Here is a 10,132-nt window from a genome sequence, read left to right on the forward strand (position 1 = left end):
AGTTTGATTAATTTAATTAAATATCATGTATTGATCCAAAGGGGTAAAACATGTTTTAGACAAGTAAATTGATGGATATACGTGGTAGAAGATCGTCATGAAAAATTTAGATTTTAGACAAGTTCTATTGTGAAATTGATGTGATAGTCATTTTTATAATAAAAATACGTATTTTGATATTTTTTTTTCATTTTTCAGTGAAACTGCTCCTGAACTTCCACTAAACGTTTTTCCTGGTCCATTCTGTAGTATTCCACCCGATTCACCAGACTCCATTGGTAAATTCTAGCAGTATTCAACTAGAGAATATTCCTAACCCCATCGAAACCAATAAAAACCTTTTTTCTTTAATCAAGAATGATAAAATTTTCATTTATCTTCCTCTTTACTGGAGTTTTTCATAAGTTAGAGAATAAAATTGTATTTTCTAAAGTGGCTTTGGAGAAAACGATATGCCTTACTTAGAGAGATCAGTAGTTCTTACTGCTGATACCATACAAGCTCGAGCAATGCATAGAATTGTTGATATCATGGAATCTGTAACCACCGTAGACAATCTAGAGGATTACTTGAGAAGACTAAATGAGGAACAAATTTACAACACTCAGAGTACATCTTGTAAAGTTTTGATTCCCATCAATAAAAACAAATGTATTTATTGCTCTAAATTCAACTACAATAACAAAGTGAAAGAGGCGAAGAAAAAAAAGTGCACTATACAAAAAAAAATAAAATCAAACAACAACTGGAATCTATTGTGGTGAATATTAAAAAACAGCTGATAGACTCGAAAAAAATTGATAATTTCATCAAAAATCTGCCTGTAACACAGCAACAAATGATAAAAACTTATTGTAAGGCGAGTCAATGTAAAAAAAACAGGAAAACGGTATACTCTTGACTGGATATATTCCTGTATATTGATGAAAATTAAAAGCACAAAATTGAATAACCACATGAGGGAAAATAAAATTCTACCATTACCATCCCCAAGTACACTTTCAAGGTGAGTGAAGATCTCCATTTGAAGAAATTGGGATGTAGCATACTCTCATTTTCAATTAAATTTCATTTGAAGTTATGAGACTAATCTAATTTATACTGTTCAAGTATCACACAATTATAGTATTTTTTTAATTTCTAAACACCAATAAAACTTAATATACAGAGTAATATTATTCGTAGTTATTTTAAGAAATATTTGTAATCTATAAACTTGAAAAAATTCTAATAATCTTCAGATCTTTACTAAGATTCCTTTTCATCAAACTGTTCATCATTTCTCATGTTTCAGTTTTTCTATATTTCTAAATTATTTAATCGATAATTAGTTGGGTATTATTTATCATCACCCTTTAATTTAAAAAAAAAGGAATTTTAATATTTTCTGAAGATGTGTTTATCACAAATATGAGTTTCAAGTTGACGGTATGGAAATGAAAAGCAATGTGTAAGAAATAAGTACGCTATGATATAATAATAAAATATATTGAAATATTCCAGTATCATTTGCATCGTATACTTAGTTTGGCAAGTTTACAGGGCGTTGCAATATTTCAAGGGCTTATTCCTAGGATCAAATAAGACTTTTTTCCCATAAACCTGTGTCCTAATATCAACTTCCTACAACCTACAGGCATTGCATGTTGCGCGATTGATGATCTATTTATTGAATATAGGATAAAAAAAAGTAACTCTTGTCTAGTTTCCACTAGTAAACTGTAAAGTAGTATGATAAAGTTGTTGTATATACATTAATACAGTCATTTTGCCTTCAGGTCTTCATCAACCTACATAGAGAGCATAATGGCTGTATTATTATATATATGAGATCTCATTTGTCATACTAAGTTACAGTACTCGATAATGGTTTAATAAACCGAGACCGGTCGTCACAAATAAAAAGTCATGAGGCCACTTAGTATTTTAGTTTGTTACTTGAATATTCTCCTTTCATTTAGCGTCGCTTTTCTGGAAAACAGTTAGCTAATTCAAAACAGACAAGGAGTAAAAATTTCAGATTTTTTCATGGCTAACCTGATGGTAATGTTTGAGTTAGATTTTTTTTGGCCATAAATCTTGCAGGCAATCCTCATTCATCCTTTTGAATTCAAAATTTATGTTTTTTTTTTCGCGTTTGTTTTGTTTATGGGAAATTCATTCATATTTTCAACCTAGGAATACACCCTTGAAATATTTGTCTTGAATTTTGAAACACCCTGTTTATCTCACATTCATATAGCCAATATCAACTCAACTTAACAATATAATTTAGATTTATTGAGCTATAAACATTTGCTCATAAGATATTTCATCTGATCTGATTGATATTAAAAAAAAACCTGATAAAGTACAAGTATAAATTTTAACTTAATGCATTGGAGGATCTAGATTCATTCTTGATATATTTGGACTTATGGAAACAATGTTCCCCTACAGAGTTCTTTTTATCAGATTCTACTTATGAAGGGTTTTGCGCACCTATTTCATCCTATTTATCCATCCAATCTTGGTTTCAAATACTTGATGACATCTAGATTAAACCAAGATCATTTGGAGGTGATACTGTTCACATATCCATAACATAACTTTGTTGTTATCATTTTCAGCAATTTTTTGGGATGATGAGAGCTGCAGGTGGATGCAATACTCATCGCGAGTCAATTCAAGTTGGAAAAATATTCCGCCTGATGTCCCTCTATTCTCTGATAAAACCGCCCAGGGGAAGTAATATTAGTGAAGGAGAAATATTCAATATTGAAATAGAAAAAATATCTCCGAAATTGAAGATTTTTCTCGGATATTATGAAGCTTTTGCTTATTTCTTGGATATGTGTCGCAAAAAAAAATTAAAAGGCACCACCAAATGTGGAAAGTGTGGACTCGAAATTGGGGAAGGGAAATGAGATGTTCAATTCCCTCATAAGAAACAAGAGCAGGGGATTTTTAACATTTCCATCACAAAAAAATATTATCTTTCTTCACGATGTTGAAGCCACAATATCAGGTGTTTTTGAGATGGAACTTACAAGAAATTGCCTTTCAGTAATTTCAAGCAAATTGTCAAATTTTTCTCCAAAAAATATTGTGGGTTGTGAACACCACAAGGAACAATTGTCAAGAGAGGCACTGAGGGCATATTTGATCTCGAGATTGAGTATCTTCTGTGCTAAAGAGCATAATGTAAGAACCCTCGAAAATAAATCTAAATATTTTTCCAAAATGACTAAATTGTATTGAAGTTTATCTCTTAGTGATTTTATGAAATTAGTGCCTATTAATAATACCCAAATGCGGGTATTTTTTGAATTCCATAATATCCTCATGAATTATAACAAGCATATTTTCACTTGCACTGTCTGATTTTGAGAACGCCACACACCAGCTGCAACAAGCGATCACCCAAACAATGGAAAGAAACGCACGGGAAGTCCCAACCCAGCGCTTCAACTTACAAGAGCATCTCCCACCAGAAACAATGGAGCTCATTAGAATTAGAAAACGCCTGAAAAGATGATATCAATGGACACGCGCACCAATGGACAAAAGTTGTATGCAAGAGCCGGCGCAGAACACTGCGAGAAGAAATAAAAGCAATCCGAGATCAACAATGGACAACCCGTCTAGAAGAAGTGAACACCGAAGACCAATCTGCATGGAGGATGCAGAAAACTCTTAGGAAGGGACCTCGAAAGCCATGCCTGCCGATACACGGCGAGCGAGGAATCGTCTACACGAACCAAGAGAAAGCGGAAGCATTTGCGGAATATTTCGAAAGGCAGTCAGAATCAACGACCACCCCCGCGAGTCGCCATCAGGCGACTCAGGTAAGCATAACTAATCAGGTAAAACTCTCTTTCAGGTAGGTTCAACGCAGAACGATTCGACCGCAATTCACTTTTTCTTAGATTCACTGAGGAATGCTCGACGTTAGCAACAATAGCCGCCGGTTCGTTTTTGGGGGCCCCCATGCAAAAATTCAGTTAGGAATAGTCACGATGAAACAATTAACCGATCAGAAAGAATAGCACCTAAAGGCTGACTTCCGACCAAAAGAGGTCAGATGGTAGGTTCAACGCAGAACAGTTCGACCGCGATTCACTTTTTCTTAGATTCACTGAGGAATGCTCGACGCTAGCAACAATAGCGCCGGTTAGTTTTTGGGGGCCTCCATGCAAAAATTCAGTTAGGAATAGTCACGATAAAACAATTAACCGATCAGAAAGAATAGCACCTAAAGGCTGACTTTCGACCAAAAGAGGTCAGATGTCAATATTGCTGAAGTGCCCGTCAGTAAGTTGAGGACCGCTCGGAGGGCGGGGGTGGATGGAGTGCAGTATTGAGTTTTACTCGCAAATTAATTGTGAGGCGAAGTTTTCTTCAGGGCACTCACCGGGAGGGGCATGGGTGGCGAAAGGCAGTGTAGAGGAGAACGACGTTCCGTTCACGGACGAAGTAGAACAAATAGAGACACAGGTGGAAACGAAAGTCCTACCACGTAAATTCTAAACCCAGAATACAGCACTTCCCGTACCCGTTCAAAGAGGCGAGGGTTATCCACATCTCGAAGCCAAAGAAAAACCACCTATTCCCAGATAACCACAGGCCAATCAGCTTAACTCCTTCCTTAAGCAAAGTGGCAGAATCTGTCATCCTGAAAAGATATGAGTACCAAACCAGCCAATTAGGAATCCTACTAGATGAACAATTCGATAAGAGATCAAAACACTCGACAGAGTTGCAAGCCCTGAGGGTAGTAGACTTTGCGACGGAAAGCTTCAACCTCGTCAGAGGATACAACACCGCGATTTTCTTAGACGTCTCTAAGACGTTCGACAGAGTTTGGCATGACGGACTTCTGGACAAAATGAGCAACTTTGGCTACACTAAACAAATGGTAAGATTAATCGAGTCTTTTCTAGCTGACAGGCAATGCCGCTGCAGAGTAGGACAGGAACTCTCAACCATGCGATTACTGGAAGCAGGGTCCTTCTGCCACATCTCTTCTCGGTATACACAGCGGACGTGCCCAAGCGGGAGAACAACTTTAACAAATTGGCGCTCTACGCGGACGACACAGCTTTGCTGGCGAGATTACCATAATTACAGATATCTTACAAAATTTAATATACTTTTACAGACAATAAATAGTTCACATTCCATCTGAACTAAAGAAGCTATTCAATACATCCGATGGTCAATGAAAGGTAATTGACCATCTTACATCCATTGTAAATTAATGAATTTTGCCTTGTAATTTCTCTCAAATTATTTGCAGAACCCAAAGGCTTGCATGAGGAGTTCAAGGTGGGACTGTAGTGCTATTTCTCTTGACTGATTTTGTGTATGTAACAAGATATGTATGTATGAGAAAATCAATGTCCTATTTCATGAGTAGAACTGCTAGGTGTGATATACATTAATTCATAGTCACTTTCTTCGAGTAGGCTCACCACACTACAAAGCTCTTTCTTCAAGCCTTCTGCATTCTCTAGAAGTTCTTCCTTCAAGTTATTCGAATTCTCTAGAAATTTATCTTCCAAACTTTTCGAATTTTCCAGAAGCTTGTCTTCCAAACTCTTCGAGTTTTCCAGAAGCTTCTCCTCAAGGCTTACCAAATTTTGTTGAAGCCCATCGAGTTTGCTCATTATCAAACTCAAATCACCCCCGGAAACTTCGAATAAATATGTTTCGGGATCTTCTCCTGATTCAATCAATTTATCCCATAGTCTCTTCTGGAGTACTGATTTCTTTCCGGAAGAATCTAGTTCTCTCTCCTCCAATTCTTGCTTCAATTCGGCGGCTTTCAAGTTCACTAGGCGCACTTTCCTTGAACACATTTTATCTCTTACTGGCTATTTTACTCAAAACTGAATATGTCCACTTATTTAAAGGAGTCCGAAACTTTTTTTTTACAAATCTATTTTTTCGCGAGAAAGGTCTATCAGTTCATGTTTCCGTCGTCCGGTACAGTCCACTTCGCGAAACACAATGAATCACCAGTCTATCTGCGCGAAAGTGCGAAAGTTTTATAATTTCACTTTCACTGTAACCACAAAGTAAACCAATCGTTAAAAATCATTTAAAAATCTACTTCGATCACGATTACGATTTAAAGTTGTCTGTCTTAATCAATTTATTTTTAGCATATATCACTCTCTACAATTAATTATATTACAACACTTAGCAACTAACGCTTAATTTATCTTCACAGTTAGATTTCTTCCTTTAAACGCACGATTCACTTTCTAAGTACATACTACTGCTCGGGACGAAGAGCAGCCTTTTTATATCGTCAACGAACGCTCCGGATCTCTCTAGGAATTTCGGCACTGGCCTAGATTATTCGCGGTGGCTTATCGAGTGCATTCCCGATGAGTCATGCGTTTGCTCGCTGAGATATCGGTCAGGGCCGGCTTGGAAGATAAATTTCTAGAAAATTTGAAGAGTTTTAAAGATGAACTTCAACAAAATTCGAAGTGCCTGGAGAAGAAGCTTCTGGAAAATTCGAAAAGTTTGGAAGATAAATTTCTAGAGAATCCGAATAGTTTGAAGGAATAAACTTCTAGAAAATGCAGAAGGCTTGAAGAAAGAACTTTGTGGTATGGCGAGTCTACTCGAAGAAAGAATAGGTACCATAGAGACAGAGATAGACAAAATCAGAGAGAAAATCGAAGATGAAATCAAAGACGGATTTGAGACAGAAATCAGCAAAATGAAGGAAACAATTAGCAAGTTGCAAAACCAAATCGTTAATTCTGCCCACCCCACAGAAACGGTTACCGAAAACTCAATTCCGGAACTGAAAGATGTCAAAGTCAGTTCTGAACCGGCAAAGCTCTCCATGAAGCCGCCCCAGTTCGACGGAAAAACTCCCTGGGAAAATTACCGCCGACAATTCGAAGATGCAGCCAGAGCAAATGGATGGAATGCAGAAGAAAAGGCGGTAGCATTAACAGTGGCGTTGCGTGGAGAAGCAACGAATATTTTGCAAACCCTCACGGCCCAAGAACGGGAAGACTATGACCAACTCATACGGTATGGACAGGCACACCTTGAACACGTTTACCATTCACAGCTGAAGAACCGCTGTCAGAAATCAGGAGAATCCCTACAGGAGTTTGAAGCCGACATAGCTCGATCGGTTCGTCTGGCATATCCTGCTACACCCGAAAATGTAATGGAGCGGTTAGCAGTTCAGGCATTCTTGGATGGACTTCGCGACCAAGAAACGAGGCAGACCTTGACGCTAGCTCATCTCAAACATCTCGTAGATGCACTGGCTAGCGCTTTGGAGTTTGAGGCTGCAAAACAATCCTGCAAGAGCCAGAGCAAAGTTCGAGCTATCGAGGAAGATGGACAAGTGCCTGCTGATATTGAGACCACCATCAGAAAAGTAATGAAAGAAGTGTTGCCTGAGAGGAAACAAATGAGATGCTGGAATCGTGGGAAAATTGGACATGTGCGTAGCAAACGTCCAGCTTTCAAAGAATCGACGCCAAATCAAGAAAACTAGAGGGGGTCGATGAGAAGGGGCAATCGTCGGCCTGTACTCAGCAAGCCCCTGTAAAAAACACATATGTTGCCGTTCTCCAACGACAAGACAAAGGTGTTTTCGTAGCCGGCCTCATCAACAACAAGCCTTGCACCATGCTGATAGATACAGGTGCGACGAGAACAATTCTTGGGCCAACCTTTGCCAAAACACCGGCAAGAATTGAACCGTCAAGCTGGAAGCTACGCACCGCAACAGGGGAGCCAGCCACTGTACTTGGATAACTACCAATTGAATTGGTGTTGGGCAGCACTAAATTGGTGGCGGACATCGATCAGGGTCCTGTTGGCTGAAGATGTGTGCGTACCTGAAAGGGCTGAAACCATCCTTGAGGCTCGCTTGGACGGTAGTGCGAGCAGCGGCAAGGTGGTGATATTCGAGCCCAAGATACACGATGAGAAAATTGGACGAGGAATCGCACTAGGGAAGACCCTGTTGCGTGTTGATAAAGTTGTGCCAGTCAGGGTCATGAATGTCAACTACTTTTCCGTGACCTTGAACAAAGGAACCATTCTGGGGCACTGTTCGTCCATTTCCTCTGTGATACGGAGTCTACGCAGTTCTGTTAGCCAAGCCAACAACTTGCCTAAAGAGTTGGAGAAGTTGATTGACATTTCTTCCAAGGACATACCACCAACTCACCGATCAAAACTGAGGGAGTTAATCAAGAAGTACCAAGAGATCTTCGATATTGGAGAAGGAAAAGGCGGCAAAACGAATGTGGTTCAGCATAGAATCGACACTGGGAATGCCCGACCAATGCGGCAATCAGCTAGAAGACTCCCTCTTGCCAAAGAGAGAAGAGGCAGAGAAGATAGTCAGCGATATGGAAAAAGAAGGAGTCATCGAACCTTCTGACAGCCCCTGGTCTTCCCCAGTCACCCTAGACACGCTAGCCGGCTCCACAATTTTCTCGACTTTGGATTTGAAGAGTGGATATTGGCAAGTTGAATTGGCCCCAGAAGATCGAGAAAAGACAGCTTTCACCATCGGCTCAGGATTGTGGCAGTTCACGGTTATGCCATTCGGGCTTTGTAATGCTCCACCGACCTTCGAGAGATTGATGGAGACGGTTCTCAAGGGGCTCTCATGGAAGACATGTCTAGTGTATCTCGACGATATAATCGTGGTCGGAAAATCGTTCAACGATCACTTGAAAAATCTGGAGGAGGTGTTCATGCGTCTGAGGAGTTCTGGATTGAAACTTAGTCCCAAGAAATGCCATATGTTCCAGAAAGAAGTCCGTTAACTTGGCCACGTTGTCTCTGGGGAAGAATTGGCGGTAGACGAACAAAAGATCAAAGCAGTTGAGGGATGGCCCATTCCAAAAGACATACATCAGCTTCGGAGCTTCCTTGGTTTATGCACCTACTACCGCAGATATGTGCTGGGGTTTGATAACATAACTCACAGAAGGGCAGATCAAGTTCCATATGATATGTTTCAAGATAATCACACAAGCTTGCTATACACCAGGCTCAAATTGTACAATTGATGAAATATTGGAGGCTTTTCGGGGGTAGATGCGGCTTTCGGCAATATATTCCAAATAAGCCGAGTAATACGGTATAAAATTTTTTTCATTAGTTGATAGCCGTGTTTTTTATACCATAAAGATGAAAATTTACGCAGGAAGGCAAACGGCTGGCCAATTTAGAATGGATAATGATTCAAGAAGTGTTGTACTTCGCATATCCCAGTCAATCCACAACTCGGGACGGAACACAACTTCAATTCACATCAATTCCGTTAGCTAATTAATTACTCAAGAATGATAAGCTCACTTTGGTAGGAACTCTTCGAAAGAATAAACGTCAAATTCCACCCTTCGTTTTCAGAAAGTAAACAAAGACCCATCCCTAGCAGTATGTTTGGATTTGATTAAGATTGTCTGCTAGTGTCATATGTTCCAAAAAAAAACAAAAATGTCTTATTTTTGTCTACTCTTCATGAGGATGACAGTATCGATAAAAGTACAGGCGATGCTTGCAAGCCTGAGGTGATTATGAACTATAATCGAAATAAAACTGGAGTCGATACAGTGGACCAACTCAAATCTATTTATTCTGTAGTCAGGATTACTTATAGGTGGCCTTTGACAGTATATTTCTCAATGCTCAATATTGCTGGTATAAATGGATTCATTATTTTTCGGTCAAGCAACGTACATTTGAATATGCCGCGACGACTCTATTTGAAATCTTTGGCAAGGGAGTTGGTACAAAACCATAAAAATTTGCCATCCCTACTAAGCTTGCAAATTCCGTCCTCCGAATGTTTTGGATACCGATGTTGATGAAATCAGAGCCATGTTTTGCATATCATACATGGCAGGGGTTCTCGAGTCGAATCATACCAGTTTGGCTGATTTATAGAATACGGATTCAACTGCTCCAGAATTTTTCAGAATGGTACTGTCGAAGAATCGGTTCTATTTACTTTCACGAGCTCTTCGATTTTACGACATTAGAACAAGACTAGAAGAAAAAAGTGGGATAAATTGGCACCGATAAGGAAGATATATATATATATATATATATATATATATTATATATATATATATATATATATATATAT

Source organism: Leptinotarsa decemlineata, unplaced genomic scaffold (assembly GCF_025532065.1).
Source record: "Leptinotarsa decemlineata unplaced genomic scaffold, Ldec_3_MD MMD2_tig00001719_RagTag_RagTag, whole genome shotgun sequence".
In the NCBI taxonomy this organism is placed as follows: domain Eukaryota; kingdom Metazoa; phylum Arthropoda; class Insecta; order Coleoptera; family Chrysomelidae; genus Leptinotarsa; species Leptinotarsa decemlineata.